The sequence below is a fragment of the Paramisgurnus dabryanus genome, chromosome 3 (assembly GCF_030506205.2).
Source record: "Paramisgurnus dabryanus chromosome 3, PD_genome_1.1, whole genome shotgun sequence".
NCBI classification, from domain to species: Eukaryota; Metazoa; Chordata; class Actinopteri; order Cypriniformes; family Cobitidae; genus Paramisgurnus; species Paramisgurnus dabryanus.
This window is the reverse complement of record NC_133339.1, coordinates 43,028,648-43,044,548: the sequence shown is the minus strand read 5'-3', so window position 1 is coordinate 43,044,548 and position 15,901 is coordinate 43,028,648. Positions and strand designations below refer to the sequence as shown.

Below are 15,901 nucleotides of genomic sequence, written 5' to 3'. Positions count from 1 at the left end.
TTCCTACACATGATTTACCACAGTGACATGTTATCAAATAAATAAGCTTGTATTTGTTTGGGGGTGAATCCCAAAGATATTTCCATATCATTAAGATTCTTAATAAAATAATTTGGTCCCTTATATATTATTTTTAGACTTTATATATTACATTTGACCTTAAGGAAGACTTTTCTTCAATGTTAACGGATGATAACTGTCACAGGAAGGCAAGACATGGCAAGTTGAGTAGATCCAAATGCAGTTTTTAAGTGTATTAAATCCAAAAAAAGTACAGGAGCACAGGCAAGAACACGATCAGTAACACATAACAGGAAACAACCAACATAAAACAACGGCTGACAAACAGGCAATCAACAGGCAGTTGACAGAACAGAAACAATTAATTACTATGGAAACAGATGGGCAGTGGGTGGAGTATGAATTAATGTCCATGGCAACAAAAAAGGGGGCGGGGCAACAAAGGAATAAGAGGGAAATAGGGCAGACACAGATAGGACTCTTGACCTTGGCCATACCCACCATCGAGGTCCGGACTGTTTTAGTGAGTATCATAGTAAACTACTGATTATGTCGTAATATGTCTTCCGAATGTAAACATTTTATTACATTCTGTCTTAAAGTCTAAAAAACAGTACCTGTTGAAGTCATTAAAGTTACTTAAATAACAAAAGAAGAGAAAATCACTCACTGGTCCTGACTGTAACTTCGTAAAAAAAGATTAATCCATATTTAATTTTAAATAAATATCTTTTTTTTGCCAACAATCCTTAATGTTGAGCTCTGCTCTTTGAAGTAAGTTGGTTTATTATTGGTTTATTATGCAAGTTCAGCCTTGCATTATGTTTGTATCTTACAGTTAGTATAATGCATGTAATGAATTCAGGGCAAGAAGAATATTTATCTAATATGGGGTAATGTGAAGTATTATAATAATTACATATCGTTTTCTTTCATGGGATATGGACCCCCTAAAGTAGCCTGGCCACCCCATTTATAAAATTCTAGTTCTGCCACTGCAATATTGATGTTGTATTTCAGCATATTAAATGTATAATAAGTGTGTGCATATTGTGAATGAATTTAATAAACAAATTCTTGATAGCCTTTGGTTAATTCACTAAACTGATCCTATATTCAGTTAGCCTATATTTACTTAACTAACAATGCCCAGGATGGTAACATAATTATTTCAATGTCTTACTAATAAACAACACTAATAAAGTCTTGCGCATACTGACATGGTTTGAAATCTATATTTATTTGATTGTTTTTTTTTTCTGATGTGTTAGAAGTCATATATGTAGAGCAGAGAAATAAGAAATTTTTTCCTGGGGTGCATGCCCTAGAAAAATACATATGGACCTCGGTATTTATAAAATCCTGCATACGGCCCTGCTCACGACAATAAGAATCCACTCTCAATAGTGTATTACGAGCTGTAGGTTTTTTTTTTAATCGGATCCCTATATAAACAATTACGAGCTATCCACAAGTCTAAAAAGCTGATTTGATTTGGGTTAGCATTAGGCTTGTTGCGATAGTCGGTGAAACGGTGATTACCGGTGCTTCAGCCTCTCACCGGTTAGATCACTTGCCCACCGCGACACCGTCTTTCACCGTCGTTTTGATATTTTCTTGTAATTAAATCATTTAGTTTCGTTAGAGAGAGCAAACACTTACAACTGTATGTGTCTGCTGGCTGAATCCAGCGGAGCTGGACGCGCGTCATCACAGAGCAGCGGCATGCGGGTGTCAGATTTCATTCCTGTCAGACTGCGGCGAGCAGACGATGGCAGAAGCCGCGTGCTTACTCGTTTTTGTTATAAGATACATATGATGTTTAATATAGGCGAGATCGTTTTGTTGTTGTGTTTTTCATTAAGAATAATAATAAACCCATCATTCAAGCAGCGCTTTATGGAGGAATAGCCGGTTGCTCTGCTTGGGACTGGCGGGTTTCTGTCAGAAGTACCTGCGCACATTGACTCAAGCACTTAAACCAGCTGTTGCACTCACATTTGCACGCAAATTCATACGCGATTTAACACAGCGTACGCAAGCGCTGGATTTAAACAACAGTTGCATCTAACTCAAAAGTGAAAGTAAAATGCGCACTTCTGTGCATTTATAAGCCCCTCTCACCCGGTGAAACCGGTAAAACCGGGTTTGTCACGCGCTGATTAACCGGTGGGAAAATTCTGTCACCGCAACAACCCTAGTTAGCATCCAAAGTAAATGTTAAGAAATCAGAACAACTGTTTATATAATAATAAAAAGAATTTAGTTGTTCAGTAACCCGATTCAAAAAGACAGAAATAATCATCCAAATTAGTATATTAGAAGAAAAAGCATGATTTAAATATAAATCACATATTTTTCTTCAAAAAAAGGTTATTTTGCAAAAGAAATCACAAACGTTCTTTCCATGGCCCCACCTCCTGTTTGAATTAAAAATTAGTCTGAAAAATAAAATAATTTGTTTTATGATATTAAAAATGAATGGGACTTACATCATTTGGTATCTTATTTAAATGTAGGCCTATGTGTGTATTTGCTGCTTGTATTTTTTAATCTACTTATATTGATGGTTTGAAATTTATGAAACTTATATTTTGTTTACTAATGAATCATTGTATTGTATTGTAGTATTGTATGTAATTACCTTCATGTGTGTATAATTAGCACTCCCATTTATATTGTTCTCCACTTGGTGAAAATAATACTTTGATAAAGGGGATTTACTTTGCTGAAACATTGGTGGTAATTAATAAACTCTGCTTCAGTGAGTGTCGGGGGCGCCACCTGGTGGGCAGTGCTGAACAGTGCTCGCCAAAGCCTACAGGTATACAAATCAATTTCGCACCATTTATCTCGAGATATTTGGTGCAGAAGAGAGAGCACACGAAAAAGAGTATTTGAAACTCGTAGCAGCAGATTCAAGCAGTTGTATTTATGTACTTGTGTTTGGGCTAGAAAATATTAAAAAAATAAAAAAATATTTGTGAAAAATAAATTGTACACACATGCAAGTCTCATCGCACAGATGCACAAACTGATTTTGCAAATGTACAAAATGTGTGTGTGACTTCACATTATTTGATGCAGGCGTTCAAGTAGGTTATGCACCATATTTACTGCATCAATTGTAGCAAAAAATGTGAACTTGTGAGTTTCTTAATCTGTGATTTGTAAAATGGGATTTGTGCAGTTGCACTGAAGGATTTGTGAATGTGTAACTGTTGTGTTGTATTTGAGGGAAAGAAAAAAAATCTACAAGTTTGCATCTCGTCCTCTGCGACTTCAAGTTTACTGATACACATGTGTGGATAATCTATACAAATACAAATTCCACTGTCACAGGTGTGCAGTTGTTTTGCACCAAATATACCTTCATAGTATAGTTCCTAGTCATATCTGCCTAGAAAATCACAACTTTTAATTTTCCGTCAGTCTTAGTATACGATGTAACTACAGAAGAGTCATGTTTTAAATAGGAAAAATATCGAAACTTTGGTTATTTTTTAGCGCAATGCTAATGGTCTAATCAGATTCAATGGATTATGCTAAGCTATGCTAAAAGTGCTAGCGCCAGACCCGGAGATCAGCTGTGGATTCCAAAACTGTAAAAATCAAATATTTAACTCTAGGGGAGCTGGAAATTGAACATATTTTCAAAAAAAGGGTGGAATGTCCCTGTAACCAACCTCTCGATACGTATTAAACCCATTAAAGCTTCAAATACCGTTTTTTTCTGCAGATCCAAAAGTCTGATGAAAAATGCTCATTTACAAGAAAACATGTCAGACGCACTTAGAGGGTTTTGCATCCGAGCTCTTAAATTATTTCCAAGGCAAGAATATAACAAATAAATTGATCAGACAGTATTGACCCCGTGCCTTGAACTCTAGATGATAAACCCAGTTAGTGTCAAAACACAAAGATTATACAAAATGTCAAGCACAAAGCCCAACAGCCACACATCCTAAAGAAGTGAACAATGTTTAGTACTGTAAATATCAAATATCACTACTTATCAGGACAATCTGCTACCTGAAAACATGCATCTAAGCAATGCAAAATACACCCGTGTGGTTTGAGTCAATCTGAGTAGTATATGCCAGATCCTCATGAGACATGTTGATATTTTCAGCAGTCAGTATTATTAAGCTCTGGTGTGCTCTTCATCTCCCAGTGAGCATTTAGATATTTTTGGCATTGAAGTGTGGGAGGATTCGTGAGAAACGAGGCCAGATAGCAATGAGAAAATTTTGAACAAATTACAACTATCAGCATCGATCAAAATGCTTCCTCGCTCAGAGGACGCACCTTCACGCTCGGTTCAAGATAAAACTGCTTTGTGAATACAAGACTATAACAGTCAAATGACTTTTCAAAGCAATTGCGCACCATAACTTTGGCTCAAACGGATTCGTTTGGGGCCGAACCGGTGGTCAAAGGTTTCATAAGGGTTTTTCGTGCCTGTAGGCAAAGATAGCTACTGTAACAGATAGACATCAACTTATCACAGACATCCAAGGGTAATGGACCCAGCAAGCAATAGCCATCATTTCACCGTTTAACTAAAGACCGATATAGTCTGGCTATAAATAACCCACTTCTAGCCAAAATCAAATGTATGATATTCTAACACAATCTCATGGCAATTTACGTACGTAATTTACAAGTTGGCTATTTTTTTTTTACGATTACATTTATAGGTATAGGATAATTTGCTTCACCCCTGTGACATTGGGGTTTCATTATTTTTTATAATCGTACATATTTAAATTGTTTCACTTCGTACAATTCATTCAAATAAGGGTGATTCTCGCGAAATTAGACTATGAGGTGTCGTGAAACATTTTGATAAAAAAAAGTAAATGCAAAGAAAGAGTATAAAAATAAGAAGCATACAGTTACAAACATTTCTTCACGTACTATTTTGCACATGATTTCAAATGACATCAAACAAACCAATTTTGTTGTTTTTTCCACATTTAAGGGGGAAAATTTTCATTACCGCAACGTGTCCATGACTGGATTTGGGTTCTTTGACATGGAAATATTTATGATTAAAAAATCTAAAAAATAAAAAGCTTCGGTGCATGTTATATTATAAACATTTACAGTAAAGAAACATGTGGTATTTGATCATTGGTAAATGTAGAGACAATAATAAGGAATATAAATGTGTCCAAGACCAATTTTCTCATCCTCCGCAACAATTTTCAATTATTGTTTAAGCCCTCAAGGAACTAACATTTAAAAAAAAAGTTGGAAGGGACATAATTGACTGTGACACTCAAGATGGCTACCAGGTAAGCAGTTCTTATTTTTTCTCTCCAGATAAAAGTTGAAATTTTGTTTGTCATAGTACCTAGACAACTTTTTAGTTCTCATAACCGAAACATGAGTTTATAAATGCATATATTTAATGTAATATCATGTTGCGGTAATGATCATTTTTGATAATGATAATCTAAAAAATGTAAATAATTCTATAAGAAATATTTTTTAAATCCTCTAAAAATAATGGTTATAGTAAGTCCAGACCTTAATCTTATAAAAAAATTGGCTTCAAGGGCTTTTTAAAAAAATCTGATGCTGGACACCTTCTAAGTCTGGGTTTCGTGAGAGTCACCCGACTACATTTGTACGTTTTTTTTTTTTATCGTATGTTTTTAAATTCATTCACTTCGTATGAATTCATACAAATTAGCCAACTCGTAAAAAGCGTACGAATTCATGTGAGATCATCCTGGATATTTCATCCTTTGACCAAAGTTAACAGTGATTACAAGGTGTTCATTAATTTATTTAAGCTATTACATTTTCAGTGACAGCCCAAATGTTGTCTAATTTTAGCCTAGATGCCAGGGCTTGGGCAATTTTGCTTGCTGGGGAGGATCGTTTGATGCTCATTTGAAAGGTCTTTATTTTAGCAATTCTCTTTGATGGCACCAAGGGTGCAGATATTACACACTTCACTTTTAATGACAACGAGCAGCTGATGCCCCATATTGTGGCATTCGTGTGCATAGCAATGCACATTTATAATATATTCTCTGGATCATCAGACACTTGATGATCACGATGATGATTATGGCAGATAACCGTATGTGGCAATTTGCACAATTTTAATTTATAACTGTTGGATATGTAGATATCGCTCTATGCCTGTTGAGATTTGTAATGATCTTGTTTTGTGACGTCTGTTATTTGTGCACATGTCGTGTATTTTGCGCTTTGTGAGACTTGAGAGGACTGCTTTAGTGTACGACAAACTGCTGACGTTATCCGGACCAATCTTGCCTTTCCAGTGAAGAGTGCCGATATAATTCAGCCCTGCTTCTTCTGTGTTAAATGTGAGGTGGAAATGATTCTTTTGCTACTTACTTGTTAAACATGCAAGCGACTCACAGTTTAGTGTACAAACATTGCAAAATCAATGTGGACTTTATTTAAAAACAGGAACATTTTATCGGCACAAGGGATCAAAGATCATCGGCTGCTTTGTTTGAACTTGTCTGCAAACATGTAACAGAACATACCTGAGAAAAATGGCATCATTTAGCGTGACAGTAAATAAAGTGGATAGATCTTGCATACTGTACATGATCTCTTATCTATACTGTATGTTAATCTAAGGCCAAACTGAGGTGATGATGAAGCTCTCAGTGAATGCTGGGAAGGATGCGGTCTGTTACATTCAACTTTCTGCATTTATACTTAAGAAGCTCTTCGAATGAGGAATAAACTGGCCAAAAACATCCCAGGGGTAAATTTAAACCCATCAACCTGTCATGTCACATCAGAAAAGAGTGAATACTCATTTAATGAAAACCACCAGCAACATGAAACGAAGATCTCATGCAAATGGCTGAGCTTCTGTTTTGCATACAAGGATAGTAGATGGTTACACTGCTCTACATGAGACAAAATCATAACTTTTAACCCATACACACAAATGGGTTTGTTACAACAGAGGACAATTAATCAATGAAATATGACTAACATTGGCTAACTGTACGTTCACACTGGCGAGAGCGTCAAAATGGCTGGAAGTCATTCCTTTTCAATGCAAGCTCCGGGCGTCGAGGACGGTTGAAGTTAGGTCAACTTTATAGTAATAAGCTAAGACACGGTTCGGCTGCAACTACTGTTCTCCGCTTGAGAGGATTCTAGAGAATGCAGTCCTGTAAACTTTGCTTCCAACTACATTAGTTCCCAAGCAAAATGTAGGAGAAACATCTCCTATAAACTGCATGTTGAAATTATGAAAACAAAAGCCGTACCACACATTTGGCTACCGTAACTATAATTATTTTCTTACTTTCACATTTAAAATATTTGATAATGTTGACTTTACCATATTTGAGGTCAGTCTGTACAAGGTCGACATGCTTGCTTTGCGGCCCCTTTAAATAAAGTTTACACAACCAAGCCTTCGATCATCACAGTGTCAACAAATCTCTCTCTACAGCGTTGTTGGCAGGGCAGCAGAAGCCAGTTTTTTAACTCTCTCGCCGGCAACGATGTGAACGTACCGTTAGATATTGTATGACTTCCTAACCCTGAAATAAACCAGCATAATTCCCATGCTGGTCCATGCTGGTTTAGGTGGTGGTCACCAGCATACCGGCACCAAAACACAACATAAGCTGGTCTTGCTGGTGCTGGTATGCTGCACTGCAAAAAAATACTTTCTTGCTTAGTATTTTTGTTTTCAGTAAAAATATTTAAAAATTCTTAAATTAAGATGTATTTTCCTGATGAGCAAAATGACCTAGGAAAATAAGTCTAGTTTTAAAACAAAATATATATATATAGAATTTAAGTGAATTTGTGCTAAAAATAGGCCAAAAAACTGCCAGTGGAATAAGAAAAATTTTCTTGAATTAAGTGTTTATGAAAAAAGTTAACTTATTTCAGGAATTTTTTCTTATTCCATTGGCAGATTTTTGTTTATTGTTTTAAGCACTAATTTACTTAAATTGTAAATTTTTTGTCTAAAAACTAGACTTATCCTCATAGGTCATTTTGCTCATGAAGAAAATACAAGTTAATTTAAGAGTTTTTAGATATTTTTACTGAAAACAAGACAAAAATACTAAGTAAAAATGATTATCAAGAAAAAAAAAATTCTTAGTATTTTTGTCTTTTTCTGGTAAAAATATCTAAAAATTCTTAACTCTTTCCTGCCAGCGTTTTTAAAAAAAGTTGCCAGCCAGTGCTATTTTTCATGAATTTCACAAAAGTTTAATGCCTCCCAGAAAATGTTTTTTCTTTAAATATATTAACAAACAATATATCAAATGAAAGAACAGACCCTCTGCTTTCAAACAAACAAAAAAAAAACGTTTCATCCTACCTTCATTAGTTCTCCTTTTATTACCTCTCAAAAATGCGTAGTTTTCTTCAAAAACAACAAATTTTGAGCAAAAAGCTGAGATACTTCAATTTTTGTGAAGGACTTTTAATAGAGACCAGATGCAGAGCAATCTTTAAAACATACACAGAGTTCTTTCTCTTTCACGTGAGGCGCTACTTCCTGGTTGTATAAGTTGCGGAAGTGCACCCCATGGTGGATAATAGCGGTATTGCGGAAAGAAGGAAATTCTCGTCATTGGCAGGGAAGCGTTTTCTCTTAAACCAACATTTAAGAGTTTTTGCTCTTTGCTCCCCCTACAGGTTGGAAGCTGAATTGTCCATTACCATTGTCGTAAATAATTTAGCCTACTGCAGCAAAGCTGGCTCTGATTGGATTGTAGGTCTGCCGTAAAGCAAGTTTTTGTAGTTTTCACTCGAAGTACAGGACCGTGACCCGACGGTTGGAGTTATCTCGTCAATGGCGGCGAAAGAGTTAAATCAAGATGTATTTTCTTGATGAGCAAAACGACCTAAAAAAATAAGTCTAGTTTTAGACCAAAAATATAATTTGCACATTTAAGTGATTTTGTGCATAAAACAAGCAAAAAAATCTGCCAATGGTTTAAGCAATTTTTTCTGTTAAGCAATTAAGAAATTGAATTTAGTAAATTTAGTGTTTAAGAAAAATGTTCAAGATTTTTTGGCTTACCACATTGGAAGATTATTATTATTTTTTTGCTTGTTTTATGCACAAAATCATTTAAATTTGATATTTTTGGTCTAAAAACTAGAATTTTTTCTTGGGTCGTGTTGCTCATCAAGAAAATACATCTTAATTTAAGAATTTTAAGATATTTTTTATTGAAAACAAGACAAAAAATAAGATTTTTTTTCCTGAAAATCATTTTTTGCAGTGCACCAGCTAAACCAGCACCAAACCAGCATGGGAATTATGCTGGTCTATGCCGGTGGTTTTTTTTTGCAAATATAGTGCACAAGGTACCATATATACCATAAAAAGGCAGCATAAATCACCTTTCACTTTCATTGTATGAAAAATGAGCTCAGACATTCTGCCTAAATTTGTTTAGTTTTTCATGCATGACAGTAAATAAAAATGGCCAGCCATCTTGGGGTATAAATGAAGAGATCAGATGCAAAAGCCTCTAAATGCAACCTCATCAAAAATGAGGTAATGATATTGACCAAATGCTCTCAACGTGTAATATATCTTCATCAAACACTTTCACTTCAAATTTGCTTAATCCTGGCCCCCGGCAATCCAAATTGTTCTCAAAATCTGTTAAATGCCACGGCAGTTCTCAAAATGCATGGAAGATGTCCCCTGTTAGTACTTGAACCTAAATACAACCCGAATGTGGCAATGACATGCATCACAGCGCCCCCTAATCTGTGGTTCAGTTTCTTCTTTTTAAATTCTAACTTTTATCATTTGCAGTGTTGCTAGTTGCATCTTTGGTGATTTTGCAATTGTTTTGTTGCTAAAAAAAAAAAAGGTTGCATGCACTTAGAGGGTTTTGCAGTGAAAGACAGTCAAAATTGTGAATATGGAAATAAGGCATTTTAATTACCAACTTATAATCATTTCATTGCCATTAAAGTAAAATTACTGAACCTAAACTTATAGGGACGGTTTCCCGGACAGAGATTAGACTAATCCTAGACTAAAATAAATGTCAGAGCTGCTCAAACTGGAAACAACTTGCACTGCAATATCTGGTAAATAAATCAGTGCCTTTTGTTTTGCCTCAAAATGCACACAAGTAATGTTTTATGTAAGGCATGTTTGTTTAAAAAAAGTTATAGTTCGTAAATAAACTAAGGCCTAGCTTTAGCTAATCTCTGTCCGGGAAACCACCAAAGAGCCTCATAAAAAATTCTCATTTGCAAGAAAACATGTCAGACGCACTTAGAGGGTTTAGCATCTGAACTCTTCAAATACTTCCAGTACTTACAATAATGTTTTATTTGTTAACATTAGTTAACTACATTAGTTAACATAAATTAAGATCTAAACAATAAACTAAATGAACAATATTTCTACAGCATTTATCTTAATTTCTACATCTCCTGATGCATTTTCAAAATCAAATATTTGGTTACTTAATGCACAATGAATTATGAGTGAATGAACAAATGATATTGGCATTAACAGATTTATACATGCAGGAAGTTATAAATTGTTAATTCATATTAGCTTATGCATTAATTAATGTTAACAAATACAAACTTTTGTAAAGTGTTACCATGTTTCAAAGAGGATATAAGCTAATATACAGTATCATTTAATATTTTTTGACTTTGGTTGAATGTATTATTTATACCTCAGTACATTTCCAACAGTGTTTTTATCTTTGGTGTAACTGGCTTGCTTTGTAGACCGGGTACACGTGGTATGGTTAGGCAGACAAAGAAGGCCTGGCGTGCTGTAGAGTACAAACATGTGCTTGTGTAATGTTGTTTTGATTAATTATGATGCCAAAATTGTGACTTAATAAATATATGTTTAAAAAACCGTGTGTAGTTTATCCTTTCACTATAGACGTATAGCTCCAGTAAAGAAGAGTCTGTTTTATGTTATGCAGACATACACAACCTTTCATTGCACCATTGAAAGACAAACAAAAACTCATACTGGCCTTTACTATTATTAATGACACTACAAATAAAACAAGACAATTTCATTAACACAAACTAGAGACATTTAAAATCAAATGTTATGTAAGGCATGTAAATACTTAAGCAGTTGAAATCTAGTTGTTCATTTGTTGCTACTGTTGTCTGGTTGGTTGCCAAGGCTTTGACAGGTGGTTGCTAAGGTGTGTATTTTGGGTATAGGTGTTTTGGGTGGTTACTAGGGTGAGTAAGGCGAAGGTTAGGGGTAGTGAAGCAGCCAAAATAACGATCCAAACAAATACAGTATGTGACCCAGCCTGTACATACAGTAATGTAAAGAACATTTAGTGAATATATAACCTTGATTTCTTTAATATTGAATGAGTAAGGTCATGTCAAAGATTGAAATCAATGTGAAATCAAACTCATCATCATTTTTAGATTATGAGACTTTAAACAAGGACATGTTTATTTAAATCTTGTTGGTGTGCTGAGCTGACCTGAATCTCTTTGTTGCATTAGTGATACAGATTCTCTCTACATGTATGCATTTAAATCACCTTTAAGGTCACAGGCCAAGCAGTCTGTCTTGTCATTGCAGCTTGGTCCATACATAGTATTAATATGTAACTTTCAAAAACACGACATGTATTTTTGATACTTAAATACTTTTTTATATATATTTTTATACTTATATTAAATTGATGCTAAGGTGTACAATGTAGACGTATTTGCAACATTTCATTGCATTACATCCGAGCGGCCCATACGCTAATAGGATTTTGTTTCTCTTTCCTTGTCTCGTCTTTGAACCCGAATACACTGAGACTAACAGAGTTGGTTCCTGCTGCCATGAAGCTCATATATATATATATTTAAATGTTTTAATCACCATACAATTTTATAATACTTTATCTAATATATACTGTAGCACACCCTTTATAAGATCAGTTATGTCTGGCTCTCACTCAAAGGTTTTTTCCTCCTAGGACTTTTTCAACCCCTAGGGAGTCAGCTGACATTGGCTTAAATTAGATCTCTCTTCTATACGTTACATTATTTCTACGTTCACTTGTAAGGTTTAATCTTAGCCGCTGCACTTTGCTACTTTTTGTCCCCTGATTTCTCTGTTTTCTCCTGCATTTTTTTTATGTAAAACTTTTAAACAATTAAACAATTGTGAAAAGCACTGTATAAAATTTAAGTGAATCATTAAATTTTTACAACTATAAAACATACAAATCTTACAAATCTTTCATACCGTAAAGATAATTTCCTTTAACCATTTGATCAATAATGTCACCGCCCTAACCCAAAACCTTACCCTAAACCCAAACCCTTTTGTACAAAAAAAATTTAATAATGTATTATTTTTATATTATGCGACGTAATGGACAGAAATGTCATGTGTAGAAAATTTTTTGTAACAATATAGCATTTAAAAGATATTTTAATCCACTAATACAGTCCTACCCCTTAACAGTTTATTAAAATCATATACTGTTATAAATAAAAATATATATAAAGTACAGAGAAGTGTTAAAGTTCCACGAATACACGAAAAACGTTAATTCGGCTTCTCTCTGTGAAGGCGCACATTTCAAATTTAATCGACTGAAAGACGACAATGTCGCAAATCTGTGACGTAGCACGCAAGAGCCAATGAGTGTTTGATATCACTGCCGTAAAGCAATGTCGTAAAGCTTTGAATTTATAATGAACCCGAGATTTGACGTTTATGGTCGTTGATGTGATCGCTGGATAAAGGGCTGAATTTGTTTTTCGCAATCGTTTGAACTTTAAAGATGTGGATTACAGCGAATTAATAAAATCTTTTGTGAATTTATGTTGTGTTTTGGTCCAATTATTGTTACATAGGAGAAAAAACACTGCGTGTGACATGACAAACAAACTAAATATTACAAGATGGTTATGTGATTAGTTTTAGGTTTAAAGGTTTAAGTCTTGATTAATATTGTGTAAATCTGAGAGTCATGAACATTTCATTAAGTAAACTAAGTCTTAAATAAAAAAGTCAGAAAATATGACTTGTGATTTTCACAAAAGTTTCACAAAATGCCTTCCAGGAAAATTTTGTTAAAAAAATATATAAAACTACAAATGTATCAAATGAAAGAACCGACCGTCTGCTTTCAAACAAACAATAAACAAACAAAACGGGGAAAAAACACTTTCTATATTTTTCCCCGCTTATAAACTCTTAAATATGGGTATTTTTCTTTAAAAATGTTTTTTTTTAGCAAACAAACTGAAAATTGCATGAGATCAGATTCAGAACCATTATCAAAACATACACAGAGTTTAGTAAATATCGTTTTGGCTTCAGTTTTTTGTTCATAAATTTGGTTAGATCTAGTGGATTATCGCGATATTGCAGATGCAAATGTTTTCTCTTAATTGACGATATAACTCGTCTTTTAATATTTATAGGAATATGTACAAATCTGTACATCTGTAAAGCTGTTTATACTAAATAATTACTGTATTAGTCTTGTCAACACATTGATATTATATGTATAACATGTATATGGTTCAGTTTATTTAAACGCAAGTAAATATATGTTAAACTTTACGTATTTTCATCAGATCACGTTGGCTCTTAACAAATATGCTTCACCGTTGCTATGGTACACAGAAGACAAGAACAACAACGTGTGATAAAAGGGTAGTTAAACATGTATTGTAAACCGACCGATGTGCAGATGATATGATGCATGGCAGATGATAACAGATGGCAACTCCAACACAAACACTCTTAATAGTCACAGATAAAAATAACATGATCTCAGGGAAAGTCATGTAATAGTCCAAAAAAAATTAATTAATTTATTAGTGTCCATGGCACGAAATTCAGCTTTTTTTCGTGCCTTGAGCAAGAATGTCTTTCGTGTCACTCACACAAATTTCTATAGTTTTTCGTGTCCGTGGCACGACTGTGTTTTTCGTGTCATTTTATGTAGTTTTCTCATTGTTTTTCCTATTTTAAATCATTGTCGCAGTGCCAGAAAATAGTCCTCTGCTATTAAAAGGTAATCAAGGGGACTACTTTCAGGCGCTGTGTAATATCATTGCGCCTCCTGCAGCCATGTTACGGCAGCAAAGATCTTGATTATTACACCAGAATGAGAGTATAGTTCCTAGCCATATCTGCCTAGAAAATCACAACTTTTGGTTTTCTGTCGGTCTTAGTACACAATGTAACCACAGAAGAGTCAATTTTAAAATAGGAAAAATATCGAAACTCTTTGGTTATTTTTTAGCGCAATGCTAATGGTCTAATCAGATTCATTGGATTATGCTAAGCTATGCTAAAAGTGGTACTGCCAGACCCGGAGATCAGCTGAATGGATTCCAAAATGGTAAGAATCAAATGTTTAACTCTAGGGCAGCTGGAAAATGAGCATATTTTCAAAAAAAGTGTGTGTCACACAATGTTTAAAAATGCTCACACAATGTTTAAAAGAACAACTGTTTATTATATTGACTTGTTTGACTATTATGTAAATGATAGAGAAACATTGCATTTTATTATTTTATAAAACATTATTTCTGAATGTTCAGTAAATATATTGCTGTAGAAAACACAATTCAATTATTAAGCTTAGATGTTGATGTTTTGTTTAATTTTAAGTCACCATTATTGTGATTAGTGTTTGTTTTAGTTGGACTCTTGACTCTTGACTTTTTGCTTGCTAGTTTGAGATTCATACTCTGATTCTTGAGGTTTGTGCGTCCCAATTATACAGCAGATATTTTTTGTGTTAAGTTTCTAAAACTCCTTAATGACAAACTGCTGTGAAAGTGCTGGATCTCATTTACATCATTGACAGAAAATACACTTTTGATTAGTAAATTAATTAGGTGATGATCTTTACCATTATGTACCAACTACCACAGAATTACACTATTAACTTTACATGTTCATAACAAATGTGGTGTTTTAACACAAAGTTAACACAACCAGGGAAAAGCTAGCAAGCAAAAAGTCAAGAGTCCAACTAAAACAAAAACTAATCACAATGATGGTGAGTGACTTAAAATGAAACAAAACATCAACATCTAAACCTAATAAATGAATTGTGTTTTCTACAGCAATATATTTACTGAACATTCAGAAATAATGTTTTATAAAAAAATAAAATGCAATGTTTCTCTATCATTTACGTAATAGTCCAACAAGTCAATATAATAAACAGTTGTTGTTTTAAACATTGTGTGAACATTAAAACATGACATTGTCATAACGTTTAAAATGTTAAAATGTAACATTCCTCTAACGTTGAGACAACACAAAAACGTTCTTAGAACGTCAAGAAAACTGGACACTTTTTCCGTTGGCAGAACGTTTTTGGGAACCTTGGGAACTTTCAGGGAACGTTCTTAGAACTTTTTTCTGTTAGCTGGGACCTTTCAAGAAGTACACATTTGGTCCATTGTCCCATCCTTAATATGAGCATAGGAGCAGGGATAATAGAAAATGCTGTCGTGGTAAACTCCTCACATCTTAGAAAACTGTATAAAGCTGAAAGAAACACTATGAAATGAGAGTAATTCATCGTTAATGGAAGAAGCTGATGGAAGCATTTCTGAAAGAAGGCATCTTAGATGGAACTGAATTCCTGATACTAGCGCTTAATGAAAAACGCAATTTTCAAGAATCAAAATAATAAACAATGAAGGCATGTACAGTAGGGATGTTGAATGGGGCAGTAGAGCGGGTTTGTGCAATACAAAAGGAAGAATAGTAAGACCAAGCACAATTGAAGAATTTAAATGTTTTTGCCAGACCTAATCTATTATATTGTTTTGCTGAGGAGATGAAGCTCCCTGAAAGTCATTCAGTTGATGACTGTTAGACTGAAGCGAGGGA

General features: G+C 34.2%; 1 long non-coding RNA gene across 1 annotated transcript; it reads left to right on the top strand.

Annotated features, from left to right (window-relative positions):
* The first annotated feature begins 3,641 nt into the window (after positions 1-3,641).
* LOC135744769 (uncharacterized) lies at positions 3,642-10,113 on the top strand. Its single transcript, XR_010530858.2, has 2 exons — positions 3,642-7,171; positions 7,249-10,113. It is a non-coding gene; the product is annotated as an uncharacterized lncRNA (long non-coding RNA).
* The last annotated feature ends 5,788 nt before the right edge of the window (positions 10,114-15,901 follow it).